Below are 20,671 nucleotides of genomic sequence, written 5' to 3'. Positions count from 1 at the left end.
TTGTGTGTGTTTTTTTGTGTGTGTCTGAGTGTGTTTCCGAGTGTTTGTGTGTGCATCTGAGTATGTGTTTAAGTGTGTCTGAGTGTTTGTATGTGTGTTTGCCTGTGTTTTTGTGTGTGTCTGCTTTCTGGGGGGGGGTGACACCATGACTTACCGCACCGGGTGACACCAACCCTAGTGACGCCACTGCACCCAACTCCAAATAAGCATGATGAATCAAAAGTTTAACCAAGATGCCAAATAAATGGCAGAAGCCTTTTGACCTTCCTAAAACCAGAAAAGATAACAAATAGACTAGAAGTCTGTCTGAAATCTGAATAGCTTCAACATAGGATTTCAAAACTCTTATCATATCCAAAAAATGAAAGAATCTTGCCAAAGAAGTCTTAGGAAAACAATAATTCCTCCCTAATGTAGTTAGAATTTACAAATTTAGGTAAGAATTGAAATGAGGACAGCAAAAAGCACCTTACCCTGATGAAAAAAAATCAGAAAAAGGAGATTCACAAGAAAAAACAGATAATTCAAAAACTGTTCTAGCTGAAGAGATGTCCAAAAAGAACAATACTTTCCATGAAAGTAATTAATGTCCAGAGCAAGCATATGCTCAAATAGAAGAGCCTGAAAAGCCTTCAGAACCAAATTAAAACTCCAAGGAGGAGAAATTGGCTTAATGACGGGTTTGATACGAATCAAAGCCTGAACAAAATGATGAATATCAGGAAGCAACACTGCCTTATTCTGATGAAAAATCAGAAAAGGAAATTCACAAGAAAGAGCAGATAACTCAGAAACTCTTCTAGCAGAAGAGATAGCCAAAAGGAACAATACTTTCCAAGAAAGTAATTTAATGTTCAGAGAATGCATAGGTTCAAACGGAGGAGCCTGTAAAGCCCTCAGCACCAAATTGAAACTCCAAAGAGGAGAGATTAACTTAATGACAGGCTTGATACGAACCAAAGTCTGTACAAAACAATGAATATCAGGATGATTAACAATCTTTCTGTGAAAAAAGAACAGAAAGAGTAGAAATTTGTCCTATCAAGGAACTGAAAACAAAACCTTATCCAAACCAACCTGAAGAAATTATAAAATTCTAGGAATTCTAAAAGAATGCCAAGAAAACTGAGAAAAACACTAAGAAATGTAGGTCTTCCAAACTCGATAATAAATGTTTCTAGAGACAGATTTACGAGCCTGAAACATAGTATTAATCAATGAGTCAGAGAAACCTCTATGACTAAAAATCAAGCGTTCAATCTCCATCCCTTCAAATTTAAAGATTTGAGATCCTGATGGAAATATGGGCCTTGAGAAAGAAGGTCTGTTCTTAACGGAAGAGTCCAAGGTTGGCAACTGGCCATCCAAATGAGATCCGCATACCAAAACCTGAGAGGCCATGCTGGAGCCACCAGCAGTACAAACAAACACTCCATTAGAATTTTGGAAATCACTTTTGGAAGAAGAACTAGAGGCGAATGGATATAGACAAAATGATAATTCCAAGGAAATATCAATGCATACACTACTTCCGCCTGAGGATCCCCAGACCTGAGAAGGCCCCTGGGAAGTTCTTTATTCAGATGAGATGCCAACAGATCTATTTCTGGAAACCCTTACATCTGAAAAATTGAAAAACATATCTGGGTAAGAGAGACCATTCTCCTGGAAGTAAAGCTTGATTAACAGAGATAATCCGCTTCACAAATGTCTATACCTGGGAAAAAGACCACAGAATTTAGATAGGAGCTGGATTTAACCGAAGCAAATATCCGAAATACTTTTGTCCCAGCCTAAGGACTGATAGTCCCACCCTGATGATTGACATATACCACAGTTGTGACATTGTCTGAAAAACAATAAATGTCTCTTCTTCAAAAGAAACTAACTGAAGAACTCTGAGAATGCACGGAGTTCTAAAATATCAAATGGTAATCTCGCCTCCTGAGATTTCCAAACCCCTTGTGCTGACAGAGATCCTCAGACAGCCTCCCAACCAAAAAGACTCACATCTGTAGAGATCATGGTCCAGGTTGAAAGAAACTAAGAGACCTGTAAAACTAAATGAAGGTGAACTTAACCATCAAATCAAGATAGTTAAACATTAGGATCTGAAGATTTAAAATGTGAAATCCTAGAATCCCTGCACCATTATTCAGCATAAAAAACTGGAAAGGTTTTCCATGAAAATGAGCAAAGGGAATTGAATCCAACGCTGCAGCCATAAAACCTAAAACTTCCATGCATATATAGCAATATAGGAAATAATAGAGACTGAAGGTACCGACAGACGGAACCCAATAAAATTGTCACTTGTCTGTTTAGAGACAAAGACAGTGACCCAAACTATCTGGAAACCTAAAAAAAGGTGACCCTTGTGTGAGGAATCAAGAGCTTTTGAAAAAAAGATCCTCTAACTATGTCCTGAAAGAACAAAGTTAAATCATATGAGATTCCGCAGCCTCAGAAAATAATCTGAATGAAAACAGAAAATGAAGATATGCATCTATTGTATCTAATGAAAACAAATAATGCCATCACTGACCAACAAAAGGCAGAATAGTTTTGAATAAAACCCCAAAACCCAGTTCCTAAAAATGGAAATGGAAGAAATACCCCAGAAGATTCCAGGACTGAGCAGCGCTTGAACCCCAACGGGTGATCAGCCACGCTTCAACATTATCCCAAAATATATAGGACCGAAACACACTTAACGAAAGTGTTAGCCTTACTGGAATATCATAGAGAAAAAAGACTTCTCACAGACGTTTTACTCTGAACTTAATTCTGTACCCAAAATCAAAGGAATTTGCAAAACAACAAATTTCAAAAAAAATCTTAACCTTCCCCTTACCAGCCAAACTGGAATACGGCACATACATTGCAATTTTAGGGAGCTGATTTTGAACTAAAAGATTTCCAATTAAAAACATGTTACTTGGGAATTTGTTCCTTAAAAAGAACAACCAAACTAATATAAAGCTTAAAGTTTTAGTCTTAGAACTCAATCTTGAAGCCCAGAGTAACAGTTAAGAATTGAATCCAATTATAAACCAAATAATTGATTATTTTAGAAAAAAAGAAATATGGATTTTTAGAAATCACAAAATTCTTCTAGCTAAAACAGCTAAAGACATAGATTAAACCTCATTGCAAAAATATTCAATAAAATGAAGACACAAATGAAATTATTAGCATGATAACCAAGTTAAAGGACCAGTCAACACACTGAACTTGCATAGCAAATGCAAAACAACAAGACAAATGCAACAGCACCTAGTCTAGTAGATTTTGTCCCTTTAACAATGCTAAAATAAATCATAATCTGATACTTGATCTTAAAGTAAACAGAAAAATGAAGCAATTGCAACATCATTCAAATAAAACACAGGTCCAAGAAAAGAACCTGAAAATAAATAATTTTCCTTAAATAAGATACAACCATCTAAAGGAAAATAAATACTATTTTGCTATAGAAACAATAGCATAATTAGTAGGAGTAGAGATAGCCCTATTAAATTGGAGAACCCTCAAAATTGAAATTAACTGCCGGCAAAGAATATAGTTTAAAACCTTTGAAGGAGGAATAAAAGAAAATTCTCAGCCTATTCCATTCCCTAGTATGAGGAACTGGAAAAAAACCTCTGAAAACACAGAAGAATAAATAAGCAGAAATAATGTTAGCTAGTCTTGAAAAAGAACTAGTTACCTTAATATCCAAAATAATCAACACCTTTTCAACAAAGAACAAATGTACTTTAATAAAAAAAGTAAAAAAGTAGATTTGTTAGTGTCAATATCTGATGAAGAAAATTCTGAATGAGAAAAAACATCATCAGAGAAGGATAAATCAGTATGTTGTTGGTCATTTGAAACTTCAATAATTAAAAAAGAAGTTTGAAAAAGACCTAAAAATTTTATTAGAAGGCGCAATGTCAGACAAAGCCTTTAAAATAGAATCAGAAAAATATTCTTATAAATCTTCTAAGTATTTCTTGTACATAAGATGTAAAAAGAATAGCAATATATAAAGCATAAATACTAATGGATTCTGCATGTAAAAGTTTATCATGATAACTTATTACAAACCATAGCTAAAGATAAACATTCATAACATTTATAATAAATGAACTTAGCTTTGGTAGGACTGAACTCAGTCAACAGGAATCCCTTAGAACGTTTTGAAACAGGAACAGTGAAATCTTGCAATATGTAATAGAAAAAAACAATATTTAAAGCAAAATTATCAAATTCCTTAAATGACAGTTTCAGGAATGGGAAAAAGAATGCAAAATAATAAGCTTCTAGAAACCAGAAGCAATAAAAAAGTGAGGTTTAAATAATGTGAGGAAAAAAAGTGGAACAAAAAATACGCCCACATTTTTTGGCGCCAAATACGACGCCCACATTATTGGCGCTAAATACAACGCCCATATTTTTGGTGCCAAGTATGATGCCACATCCTCTGACGCCGGAACCGACGCCCACATTTTTTGGCGCAAAAAAATGTCTGAATACACATGCGTCAAAAATGACGTTAACAGAATACAACTTCCGGCGTCAACTACGGCGCCGGAAATGACGAAATTTTTGCGCCAAAAAAGTCTGCGCCAAGAATGACGCAATAAAAAGAAACATTTTCTGCCCCCGCGAGCCTAAAAGCACTCAGGGAAAAATGATCAATTGAAAATTTTCAAGGTAAAGAAAAATAAATTTAATTAAAATGCATTATCCCAAATAATGAAACTGACAGTCTGAATTTTAAAGGAATACTGATTATCCTGAATCATGGCAAATATAAGTTTAAAGACATATATTTAGAACTTTACATATAAAGTGCCCAACCATAGCTTAGAGTGTCACAAAAAATAAGACTTACTTACCCCAGGACACTCATCTACAAATAGTAGATAGCCAAACCAGTACTGAAACGAGAATCAGTAGAGGTAATGGTATATAAGAGTATATCGTCAATCTGAAAAGGGAGGTAAGAGATGAATCTCCACGACCGATAACAGAGAACCTATGAAATAGATCCCGTAGAAGGAGACCATTGAATTCAAATAGGCAATACTCTCTTCACATCCCTCTGACATTCACTGCAGTCTGAGAGGAAAACCGGGCTCCAGCCTGCTGCGAAGCGCATATCAACGTAGAATCTAGCACAAACTTACTTCACCACCTCCATGGGAGGCAAAGTTTGTAAAACTGAATTGTGGGTGTGGTGAGGGGTGTATTTATAGGCATTTTAAGGTTTGGGAAACTTTGCCCCTCCTGGTAGGAATGTATATCCCATACGTCACTAGCTCATGGACTCTTGCTAATTACATGAAAGAAATATATATTTTAATCATATATTTCAAGGTTAATAAATATATATATATTTAATCAGATGTTTGGCTGGTCAGTAGAAAATGATTCATTTCATTCAGAAGGGCTGACTTCAATCATGTTTAGTTCTCCCCCACTCAGGATGCAAAAAGTTAAAAGGGCATACAAGTGAGAACAATAGAGCATTTGGTTTAATTAAAATTTAACAACAATTTCAGGAAACCATATGTGTGATTGCCTGGGAATGTGAGATAAAATCTATTACCCCTCACAATGTGCCTAAGATTCTGACTCATGCGACATATCTTGCATTTCAAATGCAAATAAACCATGCTATGTGGGTGGGGCAGTGAAGACCTTAGCCATAGCCAACAAAGACAAATGCTATTGTGGAAACTTAAAATTACTGAGAGCAGTGTGGGTTGAAGAATTAACATTTACAACCCCTGTGTAACACAGATAAAAATAAATACAAGGGAACAATACTAGTTTTGAATACTAACTGCATTAATAATGTTGCAAATAGACATATGAATGCTTAAATTATTTCTAACAATTGTTTCCATTTCTTTTGCAGGCATCAATTCATATATGCAGAAATTGTAAAATGGGAAACATGTGTAAATGCATGTATAACAGATATTAAATGCCACTAGTTTCAAAATAATTAGCAGTATTAAATTGCTTTAATATAATAATGTTAAGGGCATACTGTGTTTCATGTCAAATTGATCAGAATAAAAAAATGTGATATAATACAATACATATAAACATATAACTTAATAATGTAAGGAAATTATGACAGTTATTACCCATTTTAAAGAAATATTTTCTGTTAGAAATGTTCAAATGAATCTGTATGTATTATCACACTGCCCCCCAGTGTTGCAATGCGAGAACTACAGCCAGAAGGCTTTTTGTCTGTTTTAAAAATGAAATCTCAAAGGGCCAATCCGAGACAAGGTTTCTGTGTGGGCGTAAACAAACCAGATCTCTAATGATTATAAAACAGGAAGGTTAAATGTAAGAGAGGACAGTTTTTTGGTGATTTGCTTACCCTGGTGACTGATATAACTGGCGAGCATACTTTGGACACAGTCATTCAAGCAAGGAGCTGAAATACTAACCCTGATCTATGCAAAATAACTTTTCCTTCAAATGAGGAGATCTAAGATATTTGGAAAAACATAATTTATGTAAGAACTTACCTGATAAATTCATTTCTTTCATATTAGCAAGAGTCTATGAGCTAGTGACGTATGGGATATACATTCCTACCAGGAGGGGCAAAGTTTCCCAAACCTCAAAATGCCTATAAATACACCCCTCACCACACCCACAATTCAGTTTAACGAATAGCCAAGAAGTGGGGTGATAAGAAAGGAGCGAAAGCATCAAAAATAAGGAATTGGAATAATTGTGCTTTATACAAAAAAATCATAACCACCACAAAAAGGGTGGGTCTCATGGACTCTTGCTAATATGAAAGAAATGAATTTATCAGGTAAGTTCTTACATAAATTATGTTTTCTTTGATGTAATTAGCTAGAGTCCATGAGCTAGTGACGTATGGGATAGCAGACACCCAAGATGTGGAACTTCCACGCAAGAGTCACTAGAGAGGGAGGGATAAATAAAGACAGCTAATTCCGCTGAAAAAATTATCCACAACCCAAATCAAAAGTTTTAATCTTAATAATGAAAAAAACTGAAATCATAAGCAGAAGAATCAAACTGAAACAGCTGCCTGAAGTACTTTTCTACCAAAAACTGCTTCAGAAGAAGAGAAAACATCAAAATGGTAGAATTTAGTAAAAGTATGCAAAGAAGACCAAGTTGCTGCTTTGCAAATCTGATCAACAGAAGCTTCATTCCTAAAAGCCCAGGAAGTAGAAACTGAACTAGTAGAATGAGCCGTAATCCTTTGAGGCGGGGACTTACCCGACTCCACATAAGCATGATGAATCAGAGACTTTAACCAAGACGCCAAAGAAATGGCAGAAGCTTTCTGACCTTTCCTGGAACCAGAAAAGATAACAAATAGACTAGAAGTCTTTCTAAAATCTTTAGTAGCTTCAACATAATATTTCAAAGCTCTGACTACATCCAAAGAATGTAAAGATCTCTCCTTTGAATTCTTAGGATTAGGACACAATGAAGGGACAACAATATCTCTACTAATGTTGTTAGAATTCACAACCTTAGGTAAAAATTGAAATGAAGTCCGCAACACCGCCTTATCCTGATGAAAAATCAGAAAAGGAGATTCAAAAGAAAGAGCAGATAACTCAGAAACTCTTCTAGCAGAAGAGATGGCGAAAAGGAACAAAACTTTCCAAGAAAGTAATTTAATATCAAGAGAATGCATAGGTTCAAACGGAGGAGCCTGTAAAGCCCTCAGAACCAAATTAAGACTCCAAGGAGGAGAGATTGACTTAATGACAGGCTTGATACGAACCAAAGCCTGTACAAAACAATGAATATCAAGAAGATTAGCAATCTTTCTGTGAAAAAGAACAGAAAGAGCAGAGATTTGTCCTTTCAAGGAACTTGCAGATAAACCTTTATCGAAAAAATCCTGAAGAAACTGTAAAATTCTAGGAATTCTAAAAGAATGCCAGGAGAACTTATGAGAAGAACGCCAAGAAATGTAAGTCTTCCAGACTCAATAATAAATCTTTCTAGACACAGATTTACGAGCCTGTAACATAGTATTAATTACTAAGTCAGAGAAACCTCTATGACTAAGAATCAAGCGTTCAATTTCCATACCTTCAAATTTAATGATTTGAGATCCTGATGGAAAAATGGGCCTTGAGATAGAAGGTCTGGTCTTAACGGAAGTGTCCAAGGTTGGCAACTGGCCATCCGAATGAGATCCGCATACCAAAACCTGTGAGGCCATGCTGGAGCCACCAGCAGTACAAACGAACGTTCCAATAGAATTTTGGAAATCACTCTTGGAAGAAAAACTAGAGGCGGAAAGATATAGGCAGGATGATAATTCCAAGGAAGTGACAACGGGTCCACTGCCTCCGCCTGAGGATCCCTGGATCTGGACAGATACCTGGGAAGTTTCTTGTTTAGATGAGAAGCCATCAGATCTATTTCTGGAAGTCCCCAGATCTGAACAATCTGAAGAAATACCTCTGGGTGAAGAGACCATTCGCCCGGATGTAACGTCTGGCGACTGAGATAATCCGCTTCCCAATTGTCTACACCTGGGATGTGAACCGCAGAAATTAGACAGGAGCTGGATTCCGCCCAAACAAATATCCGAGATACTTCTCTCATAGCTTGAGGACTGTGAGTCCCACCTTGATGATTGACATATGCCATGGTTGTGACATTGTCCGTCTGAAAACAAATAAACGATTCTCGCTTCAGAAGAGGCCAGAACTGGAGAGCTCTGAAAATCGCACAGAGTTCCAAAATGTTGATTGGTAATCTCGCCTCCTGAGATTCCCAAACCCCCTGCGCTGTGAGAGAACCACATACAGCTCCCCAACCTGAAAGACTCGCATCTGTTGAGATCACAGTCCAGGTTGGGCGAACAAAAGAGGCCCCTTGAATTAAACGATGGTGATCCAACCACCAAGTCAGAGAAGACCGAACATTGGGATTTAAGGATATTATTTGTGATATCCTTGTATAATCCCTGCACCACTGGTTTAGCATACAAAGCTGAAGAGGTCTCATGTGAAAACGAGCAAAGGGGATCGCGTCCGATGCAGCAGTCATGAGACCTAGAATTTCCATGCAGAAAGCTACCGAAGGGAAAGACTGAGACTGAAGGTTTCGACAAGCTGAAACCAGCTTCAGACGTCTCTTTTCTGTTAGAGACAAAGTCATGGACACTGAATCTATTTGAAAGCCCAAAAAGGTTACCTTTGTCTGAGGAATCAAAAAACTCTTTATTAAATTGATCCTCCAACCATGTTTTTGAAGAAACAACACAAGTTGATTCGTATGAGATTCTGTAGAATGTAAAGACTGAGCAAGTACCAAGATATCGTCCAAATAAGGAAATACCGCAATACCCTGTTCTCTGATTACAGAGAGAAGGGCACCGAGAACCTTTGAAAAGATCCTTGGAGCTGTTGCTAGGCCAAACGGAAGGGCAACAAACTGGTAATGCTTGTCTAGAAAAGAGAATCTCAGAAACTGATAGTGATCTGGATGAATTGGAATATGAAGATATGCATCCTGCAAATCTATTGTGGACATATAATGCCCTTGCTGAACAAAAGGCAGAATAGTCCTTATAGTCACCATTTTGAATGTTGGTATTCTTACATAACGAGTCAATATTTTTAGATCCAGAACTGGTCTGAAGGAATTCTCCTTCTTTGGTACAATGAATAGTTTGAAGTAAACCCCCAGACCCCGTTCCTGAACTGGAACTGGTACAATTACCCCAGCCAACTCTAGATCTGAAACACATTTCAGAAAAGCCTGAGCCTTCGCTGGGTTTACTGGAATGCGGGAGAGAAAAAATCTTCTCACAGGAGGTCTTATCTTGAAACCTATTCTGTATCCTTGAGAAACAATGTTCTGAATCCAAAGACTGTGAATCGACTTGATCCAAACATCTTTGAAAAATCGTAACCTGCCCCCTACCAGCTGCGCTGGAATGAGGGCCGCACCTTCATGCGGATTTAGGAGCTGGTTTTGACTTTCTAAAAGGCTTGGATTTATTCCAGACTGGAGAAGGTTTCAAAACGGAAACTGTTCCTTTAGGGGAAGGGTCAGACTTCTGCGCTTTATTCTGACGAAAGGAACGAAAAAGATTAGCAGCCCTGTATTTACCTTTAGATTTTTTGTCCTGAGGCAAAAAGGTTCCCTTCCCCCCAGTAACAGTTGAAATAATTGAATCCAACTGTGAACCAAATAATTTATTACCATGGAAAGAAAGAGAAAGCAAAGTTGACTTAGAAGTCATATCTGCATTCCAAGACTTAAGCCATAACGCTCTTCTAGCTAAAATAGCTAAAGACATATATCTGACATCAATTCTAATGATATCAAAAATGGCATCACAAATAAAATTATTAGCATGTTGAAGAAGTTTAACAATGCTATAAGCATTATGGTCTGACACTTGTTGCGCTAAAGCCTCCAACCAGAAAGTTGAAGCTGCAGCAACATCAGCCAAAGAAATAGCAGGTCTAAGAAGATTACCTGAACATAAATAAGCTCTCCTTAGAAAGGATTCAAGCTTCCTGTCTAAAGGATCCTTAAAGGAAGTACTATCCGCTGTAGGAATAGTAGTACGTTTAGCAAGAGTAGAAATAGCCCCATCAACTTTAGGGATTTTATCCCAAAACTCTAATCTATCAGATGGCACAGGGTACAATTTCTTAAACCTTTGAGAAGGAGTAAATGAAGTACCCAGACTATTCCATTCCCTAGAAATTACTTCTGAAATAGCATCAGGAACTGGAAAAACTTCTGGAATAACTACATGAGGTTTGAAAACCGAATTTAAACGCTTAGAAGATTTAGTATCAAGAGGACTAGACTCCTCCATATCTAATGCAATTAACACTTCTTTAAGTAAAGAACGAATAAACTCCAGTTTAAATAAATATGAAGATTTATCAGTGTCAATATCTGAGGCAGAATCTTCTGAGCCAGATAGATCCTCATCAGAAACAGATAAGTCAGAATGATGACGGTCACTTAAAAATTCATCTGAAATATGAGAAGTTTTAAAAGACCTTTTACGCTTACTGGAAGGAGGAATAACAGACAGAGCCTTCCTAATAGATTTAGAAACAAATTATTTTACATTAACAGGGACATCCTGAACATTAGATGTTGAAGGAACAACAACAGGTAATGGATTATTACTAATGGAAATACAATCTGCATTAGAAAGTTTATCACGACAGTTATCACAAACAACAGCTGGAGGAACAGTTACCAAAAGTTTACAACAGATGCACTTAAAGGGACAGTATACTGAAAAATAGTTTTTCGCTTAATGTGTTTACAATTGCTTTTTTTACCAACTGCAGAGAAAAAAAATGTATGAAAAATAGCTTTTTATGTTCTTTTGTGTATATTAAAGCTCTGATTTTGTGTTTTGAAGCCACAACCTAATAAAATGGGTTGAGCTTGTAGGTATAATCAGATCTCATTACTGTATCACATTTTATACATATACCTTCTTCTTTATCTTATATATGTCAATAAAACAATCACCAGTTCTTGGAGAAAACAATGGAAAATCAACATTGTATTACCTTATCTCTGCTATATCCCACTGGGAGTATAATTTCTTCTGCTAGCTGTGTTTACAAAGCTTATCTATAGCTGGGACCTGCAGCCACAAACTTTCAGAATAGGTGGGGATACCACATGCTAAATTAACTATTTCAAATGCCAATATAAGGGTAAAGGAGCTACTTGTAAACAATTTAATACACTCCAGCAGGTAAAATGGATCATTGGGAACAAATTAAAGGGGAGAAAATTTTTGAGTAAACTGTCCCTTTAACTTTGGTAGAACCAGCATCAGGCAGCGTCTTTCCAGAAGTAGATTCTGATCCAGGGTCATGTTGAGACATCTTGCAATATGTAATAGAAAAAACAACATATCAAGCAAAATTATCAAATTCCTTAAATGACAGTTTCAGGAATGGGAAAAAATGCCAATAAACAAGCCTCTAGCAACCAGAAGCAATGAAAAATGAGACTGAAATAATGTGAAAAAAAGGTGGAGACAAGAATGACGCCCACATTTTTTGGCGGCGAAAAGACGCCCACATTATTGGCGTCAAGTACAACGCCCACATTTTTTGGCGCCATGTATGACGCCACATCCTGTGACGCTGAAAAAACGACGCCCACAATTTTGGCGCAAAAAAAACGTCTGAACGTCAAATATGACGCAATACGCAAACTTCCGGCGTCAATTAGGGCGCCGGAAATGACAAAATGTTTGCGCCAAAAAAGTCCGCGCCAAAAATGACGCAATAAATTGAAGCATTTTCTGTCCCCGCGAGCCTAACAGCCCGCAGGGAAAAAAGTCAATTGAAAAAATTTTTAAGGTAAGAAAAATTTTATTTATTCATATGCATTATCCCAAATAATGAAACTGACTGTCTGAAATAAGGAATTACTGATTATCCTGAATCAAGGCAAATATAAGTTTAAACACATATATTTAGAACTTTACATATAAAGTGCCCAACCATAGCTTAGAGTGTCATAAATAAAATAAGACTTACTTACCCGAAGACACTCATCTACATATAGTAGATAGCCAAACCAGTACTGAAACGAGAATCAGTAGAGGTAATGGTATATAAGAGTATATCGTCGCTCTGAAAAGGGAGGTAGGAGATGAATCTCTACGACCGATAACAGAGAACCTATGAAATAGACCCCTTAGAAGGAGATCACTGCATTCAAATAGGCAATACTCTCCTCACATCCCTCTGACATTCACTGCACGCTGAGAGGAAAACCGGGCTCCAACTTGCTGCGGAGCGCATATCAACGTAGAATCTAGCACAAACTTACTTCACCACCTCCATGGGAGACAAAGTTTGTAAAACTGAATTGTGGGTGTGGTGAGGGGTGTATTTATAGGCATTTTAAGGTTTGGGAAACTTTGCCCCTCCTGGTAGGAATGTATATCCCATACGTCACTAGCTCATGGACTCTTGCTAATTACATGAAAGAAATATTTCATTACAATTTGGTTCAGACCGGTGATGTACGATTTCTAACTTTAATATTTTAAACAAAGGTTATTGATAATATCATAGTCAAATTGTAGTTAAACAGATTTAAAGAAGCAGTTTGTATTTCAAGTTAGTATTTCATAAGCCTGTGTAGTGTTAAAAGTTTATTTTTTGTATGCTAAAGAATTCATTTAAAGCATTTGTCCACTGTAAGAATACATGTACTTTAGTACTCTAATTAGAATTGTATTGCTGGAGATTAGTAGCTGTGATATTTTAGTCTCATTGTGTTAATTTTGAATGAAAGGATATTGTAAATCAGGCTAGCTTTAAAGGTAAACTTTTATGAGCTTGATAAAAAAAGTATAGACTGTCCTATTGTTTAAATTAGCGCTGTTAGAATTGTATTGCTTGGGTATTTAGCTGTTAAAGATCTTAAAATCTCATTGTACTAACAGGGTGAACTTTTACTGCGAATAAGATAGATTTTTATAAATGTTGCATAGCCTATTTCAACGGTTTTAAACGCATATAGCGTCGTCTCATATTCTAATTCTCACAAATATTTATGTATCAACATGTTCATAGTTATTTACTAATAATAAAGAATTCAGATATTTATATTAACTTTGTTGTCTTAGTAGAAGTATATTGATTGTGCGTTCAGTCTAAAGAAAGATTGTTAAATATATTCCCTGCCATATACTCACACATTGTTTGGAGAATACTGCTAAGATTTTTATAAATATACTGACAACCTGTCCCATAGTGGTTTATTGTAAAAAGGTTCATCCTGTGTTGCTGGGTGGGGGGGGGGGGTAGGAGGTATGGAAGGGGGAGGAAGGAAAGAGGTTGGAGACATCGGCCGCAGAGGGTATTTGTTGTTCACATCTCAGTACCAATTACAATCAAAGGGAGGGTTGCTAGGGGTCAGTCAGTGGTTTGATCAGTGTCATGGCCATGTGGGGTGCCTTGTGAGGTTTCTCAGAGAAATTTAATGTCAGCAAAGAAGGCTAACTTATTACGTCTACGATAACCGTATTCTTCCAGCATCAGAAGCTCAGAAACTCTATCCTTCCACATATTACACGTGGGTGGTGTGGTTGTTTTCCAATAGCGAGCTATTAAAGGGACATTAAACACTAAATAAATGCTAAATAGAATGATGCCTTCAAAGAAAAGAATAGTCAGAGAATAACATGTAGGTGTATTTTTTAAAGTTGAATTACCTTTTTAAATATTGACAAAATAAGTGTAAAAGTTTAGTGTCTATAAAACAGTGGGAGCTGCCATGTTGTAACTCAGGTTATCTTCTCTGCTGTGGCCAATAAGGGACAGTATTAAAGAGGTCACTAGAGTGTGCAGCCAATAGCTGCGTGAAATATAACAGTGTTCTACACTTCCATTTCATTAACCAAAAAGCTCATAAATTTCAGAATGGAATTACAGGAACAACAACATAAATAATTGGGACACCAATTCAGGACTTCCGTTTGGGGGCGGAGCGTATAGGTGGCTGGTGCAGGTAGCTGCTACCGTCCGCTTCGTTGCTCTGTGTTAGGAGCTATACCATTCTCCAATCTGCCGAAGTGTACGCTGCTCTGAGCTGTTACATCAGGGCTTGTACTTATACTTGATCCGCTGTTAGGAAGTCCTCATTTGATGCAAAAACTTTGCTGGGCTGCTGAAGCACTGTACCTGCTTACCGGACTAAACATTGTACTTTCTGGAGGTACAGAGAATACGCGGGTTCCCATATATCATCCCGCCTCTTCACTTACTACAAACTCCCTGGGTGGCCACCAGCGGCTTGGCTGGGTCTGAAGCGTCTGATAGTTTCCTGCCACCTGGGACTCGCTTGACAAGCGGCTGACCTGCTGTCCCGCGGAGCTTGGAGGTAAATCCTCATCGGACACAAAAACGCTGCTGGGCGGCTTAAGCAAGGTACCTCTTCTGTTTGTCGGGTTAAACCTTGTTCTCTCTGAAGGTTCTAAGAATACGCGGACACACGTATTCTACCCCGCCTCTTCACTTACCTTAAAGTCCCTGGGTGGCCACCGGCGACTTGGCTGGAATCGAGGCAGCCGATGGTTATAGGTCGCTTGGGAAGCGTTCGATAGGTGACTGTCCGGCTAAGTAGAAGGGCTCTCCCCTCTGCGGGTTGTCTGCCGAGGGCCGCTGGATGCTCATTCGTGGGCACTTAGCATTTGGTTGCCACTGATCTGGAAAACGCCAATTGGAGCAATCGGCTCTGTGCAGGGAGAAGGCATTCCCCACGACCCCCAAGTGCCAAGCCTGGAGGGGTGTCTGGCTGGAACGAAGCTCAATGTGACGGCACTATATGAGGCGCATTGAAAGAAGATAAGCTATTTTTGGTGTCTAAAGATGAAACATCACTACTAACAATATGCCTTGGGTGGATTACTAAGGGTTTCCTAGGGCAAAAAGTAAAAAAATACCAGGCTGAAAATCCGAAGCTAAATTGGAGAATCTAGGAGGATCGCAGGCCCTGTATTACCTCTGGAGTTGCAAAAGTGGGGCCTGTGTCTGGAGTTATCGGAGTGCGGGACAAGGAGGTAGAATACCAGCAATACAGCTTTGCGGGGCTATACAAGGTACTTTTGGTGATTATACTGTGTTTTGACCCTGCTATACAATACAGGGGCTTTCTTTTTGTCTGCTGAACTGAATGAATATCGGAACAGTTGTTAACCAATAGCACTGGATTTCCAATACATTGATGGGATAAGAATTTGCTGGCAGGGATACTTTAAATACCGGTCTTGACTGGAAATATATTGTGTGGGGACAAATTTTTCCTTGCATATAGAGTCCTGACAGATACAGTGTTTCAGATGCTTTTCGAAACATAGAATTATGTACATTGTATACCTGTATCTATTACTTTATATATATAGATGAGATTCTTTCCTTTTCAGCTACGGACAAAGTTTTATAAGTTTATGCAAATTTTTTTCTTTTTTTTTTTTTTTTTTTTTTTTTTTTTCTTTGCTTCTAGGCTGTGTAGGTTGCCTTGGTTTTTTTTTTTTTTTTCTGTGGATGTTTATTAAGTATTTCAAGGTAACAAATTGGCAAACCTAGGTGTGGAATTATTCTCATACCAGCAGCTACAGAACAGCATACTGTTAAGATTTACTTATCTATTAGGTAGAAGTATTGCTTAGCTTTTCATTGGCAATACTAACTGTTTATAAATTGCTCATTAAGCAGTAACCATAAGACAATATTAAAGCTTCATTGACCAAATGTGAAGGACTAAACACATCTAGGACCTCCTGAAAGAGGAAGTGAGATCGCTTAGTATAATTTATGGTATCGAATTCGTTTATTTGATTTAGGTATAGAAGTTGTTTCTGAGTTCCTCTCTATATATAATTTTATTTTATTCCATATTTTTTGTAGTTTAAATGATCTGAGAAACACCGTACTCACATTTTTGGATAGAATTCACTGTAGCCGCATTTTTTATTTTTTTTTAAACACTAGCTGTAGTTTAATATCCCTTTTTATTTTTATTTTTCTCTCTCAGAGTGATCTGAGAAACACTGAATTCACATTTTTGAATAGAACTCACTGAAGTTACCCCCTTTTTTTTTTTGGCATAAATTGAAGGAGAATATCTTTTTTTTTTTTTTTTTTTTTTTTCTTTCCCTAAATTAAACTTTTTTGGCACAAATTGAAGGAGAATATCCTTTTTTTGCACTGTGTTGCACTGAAACACAAATTGAATTAGAATTTACTTTTTTTTTCTTCTTTTTTTCCCCCTCACCTGGCCTGGTGGGGTATTACACTGAGTGCCACTATATATACACACAGTCACACATTAGTCCCGATATACAGCACATTTACACCTACATTGATTTGAATGGAGAGGTTCATTTCTCAACAAAAGAACTCTTCTCCGATAATGCCACCTACAGAAAGACAAAAAAACGAACGCTAAAAACACAGAAGCGTCTCATGATACCTCGCAGGATCGAAACGCTTTAAATTTCTTTAATGATATATCAGAGTTCGCCACTGAAGTGGCAAAAATGATGGCCCCACACCTTGAATTAGTCAAGCAAGAAATTAAATCTGAGATTTCTAACCTTACGTGTGAGATTAGGCAATTTACTGCTAGAATGGAGGAGGTGGAGACGAGAGTGTCGGATCTAGAGGACAGAATGAATGCCTCGGAAGCGGTAGCAGCTGTTCGGGATAAGGCCATCACTCAGTTACAGGCTCGCGTAGAGGACCTTGAAGATAGGTCAAGGCACAATAATTTGCGAGTGATAGGCCTACCCGAAACAGCTGAATTTCAAGATCTATTACATTTCGTTTCCATCACGCTACCTCAGGCACTCCTGATCCCCCCTCCTTCCACACCATTTTTGATAGAAAGAGCGCATAGAATTGGGGCACTGAGAGAAAATAACAGTACCTCGAAAATGAGGCCAGTTATTTTTAAATTTGTCAATTATCAGGACAAAGTATTATTTTTGAATCACTACCGGAAACTTAATTCCTTGAATATTAAGTCGCATAGAGTTGCAATTTTTCAAGATTTTTCTGTAGAAACAAGGTCGAAGAGAAAAGAAATGTCCCCCTATTTTGAGAAATTCTTGAAGGCAGAATGTGATGTTAGGTTAGTATACCCAGCTAGACTTCTGATTCATAAGGCAGGAACATCCTATGTTGTTAATAATATTGAAGAGGCAAGATCTTTATGCAAGAAAATGGGTATACAGTGAGAATACTGTATAGAGAATACTGTTTGCTGCTTAGAAGCTTAATATTTAAAGTGTTGATGTATCATAATGTAATTTTATGGTCTCTGTGTTTTAAAAAGTTTTTTTATTTTTATGCCTTGTTGGGTTTTTCCTTTTTTTTTTTTTTTTTTTTTTCTTTTTCTTCTTTCCCTGTTTATTTTTGCTCCCTCCTCCACGTTCCTCTTCGACCCCTCGTCTCCTGACAGTTTGGTTGCCTCACGTTTACATAATTATAGATGGGTTACATGGTGAGATCTCTTTGGGCAAGGATATATGTTGGGGACTCTTAATTTGGTATCGTGGAACGTGGGGGGCATAAACTCCCCAATAAAGCGGAAAAACATAATTTATGTAAGAACTTACCTGATAAATTCATTTCTTTCATATTAACAAGAGTCCATGAGCTAGTGACGTATGGGATATACATTCCTACCAGGAGGGGCAAAGTTTCCCAAACCTTAAAATGCCTATAAATACACCCCTCACCACACCCACAAATCAGTTTAACGAATAGCCAAGAAGTGGGGTGATAAGAAAAAAAGTGCGAAGCATATAAAATAAGGAATTGGAATAATTGTGCTTTATACAAAAAAATCATAACCACCCCAAAAAAGGGTGGGCCTCATGGACTCTTGTTAATATGAAAGAAATGAATTTATCAGGTAAGTTCTTACATAAATTATGTTTTCTTTCATGTAATTAACAAGAGTCCATGAGCTAGTGACGTATGGGATAATGACTACCCAAGATGTGGATCTTTCTACACAAGAGTCACTAGAGAGGGAGGGATAAAATAAAGACAGCCAATTCCTGCTGAAAATAATCCACACCCAAAATAAAGTTTAACAAAAAACATAAGCAGAAGATTCAAACTGAAACTGCTGCCTGAAGAACTTTTCTACCAAAAACTGCTTCAGAAGAAGAAAATACATCAAAATGGTAGAATTTAGTAAAAGTATGCAAAGAGGACCAAGTTGCTGCTTTGCAGATCTGGTCAACTGAAGCTTCATTCCTAAACGCCCAGGAAGTAGATACTGACCTAGTAGAATGAGCTGTAATTCTCTGAGGCGGAATTTTACCCGACTCAACATAGGCAAGATGAATTAAAGATTTCAACCAAGATGCCAAAGAAATGGCAGAAGCTTTCTGGCCTTTCCTAGAACCGGAAAAGATAACAAATAGACTAGAAGTCTTACAGAAAGATTTCGTAGCTTCAACATAATATTTCAAAGCTCTAACAACATCCAAAGAATGCAACGATTTCTCCTTAGAATTCTTAGGATTAGGACATAATGAAGGAACCACAATTTCTCTACCAATGTTGTTGGAATTCACAACTTTAGGTAAAAATTCAAAAGAAGTTCGCAACACCGCCTTATCCTGATGAAGAATCAGAAAAGGAGACTCACAAGAAAGAGCAGATAATTCAGAAACTCTTCTGGCAGAAGAGATGGCCAAAAGGAACAAAACTTTCCAAGAAAGTAATTTAATATCCAATGAATGCATAGGTTCAAATGGAGGAGCTTGAAGAGCCCCCAGAACCAAATTCAAACTCCAAGGAGGAGAAATTGACTTAATGACAGGCTTTATACGAACCAAAGCTTGTACAAAACAATGAATATCAGGAAGAATAGCAATCTTTCTGTGAAAAAGAACAGAAAGAGCAGAGATTTGACCTTTCAAGGAACTTGCGGACAAACCCTTATCTAAACCATCCTGAAGAAATTGTAATATTCTCGGTATTCTAAAAGAATGCCAAGAAAAATGATGAGAAAGACACCAAGAAATATAAGTCCTCCAGACTCTATAATATATCTCTCTGGATACAGATTTACGAGCCTGTAACATAGTATTAATCACAGAGTCAGAGAAACCTCTTTGACCAAGAATCAAGCGTTCAATCTCCATACCTTTAAATCTAAGGATTTCAGATCCTGATGGAAAAAAGGACCTTGAGACAAAAGGTCTGGTCTTAACGGAAGAGTCCACGGTTGGCAAGAGGCCATCCGGACAGGATCCGCATACCAAAACCTGTGAGGCCATGCCGGAGCTACCAGCAGAACAAACGAGCATTCCTTCAGAATCTTGGAGATTACTCTTGGAAGAAGAACTAGAGGCGGAAAGATATAGGCAGGATGATACTTCCAAGGAAGTGAAAATGCATCCACTGCCTCCGCCTGAGGATCCCGGGATCTGGACAGATACCTGGGAAGTTTCTTGTTTAGATGAGAAGCCATCAGATTTATTTCTGGAAGTTCCCACATTTGAACAATCTGAAGAAATACCTCTGGGTGTAGAGACCATTCGCCCGGATGCAACGTTTGGCGACTGAGATAATCCGCTTTCCAATTGTCCATACCTGGGATAAAAACCGCAGAGATTAGACAGGAGCTGGATTCCGCCCAAACCAAAATTCGAGATACTTCTTTCATAGCCAGAGGACTGTGAGTCCCTCCTTGATGATTGATGTATGCCACAGTTGTGACATTGTCTTATCTGAAAACAATGAACAACTCTCTCTTCAGAAGAGGCCAAGACTGAAGAGCTCTGAAAATTGCACGGAGTTCCAAAATATTGATCGGAAATCTCACCTCCTGAGATTCCCAAACCCCTTGTGCCGTCAGATACCCCCACACAGCTCCCCAACCTGTAAGACTTGTATCTGTTGAGATTATAGTCCAGGTCGGAAGAACAAAGAAGCCCCCTGAACTAAACGATGGTGATCTGTCCACCATGTCAGAGAGTGTCGTAAAATCGGTTTAAAGATATTAATTGAGATATCTTTGAGTAATCCCTGCACCATTGGTTCAGCATACAGAGCTGAAGAGGTCGCATGTGAAAACGAGCAAAGGAGATCGCATCTGATGCGGCAGT

The 20,671-nt window shown here is 37.7% G+C and overlaps 1 protein-coding gene across 1 annotated transcript in view; it reads right to left on the bottom strand.

Annotated features, from left to right (window-relative positions):
* DNHD1 (dynein heavy chain domain 1) overlaps window positions 1-20,671 on the bottom strand; it is a 1,127,964-nt gene that overhangs the window by 232,572 nt on the left and 874,721 nt on the right. The window lies entirely within an intron of this gene.

This window comes from Bombina bombina, chromosome 3 (genome assembly GCF_027579735.1).
Source record: "Bombina bombina isolate aBomBom1 chromosome 3, aBomBom1.pri, whole genome shotgun sequence".
NCBI lineage: Eukaryota > Metazoa > Chordata > Amphibia > Anura > Bombinatoridae > Bombina > Bombina bombina.
The sequence above is the reverse complement of the archived record's forward strand: the minus strand, read 5'-3'. Positions and strand labels throughout refer to the sequence as shown.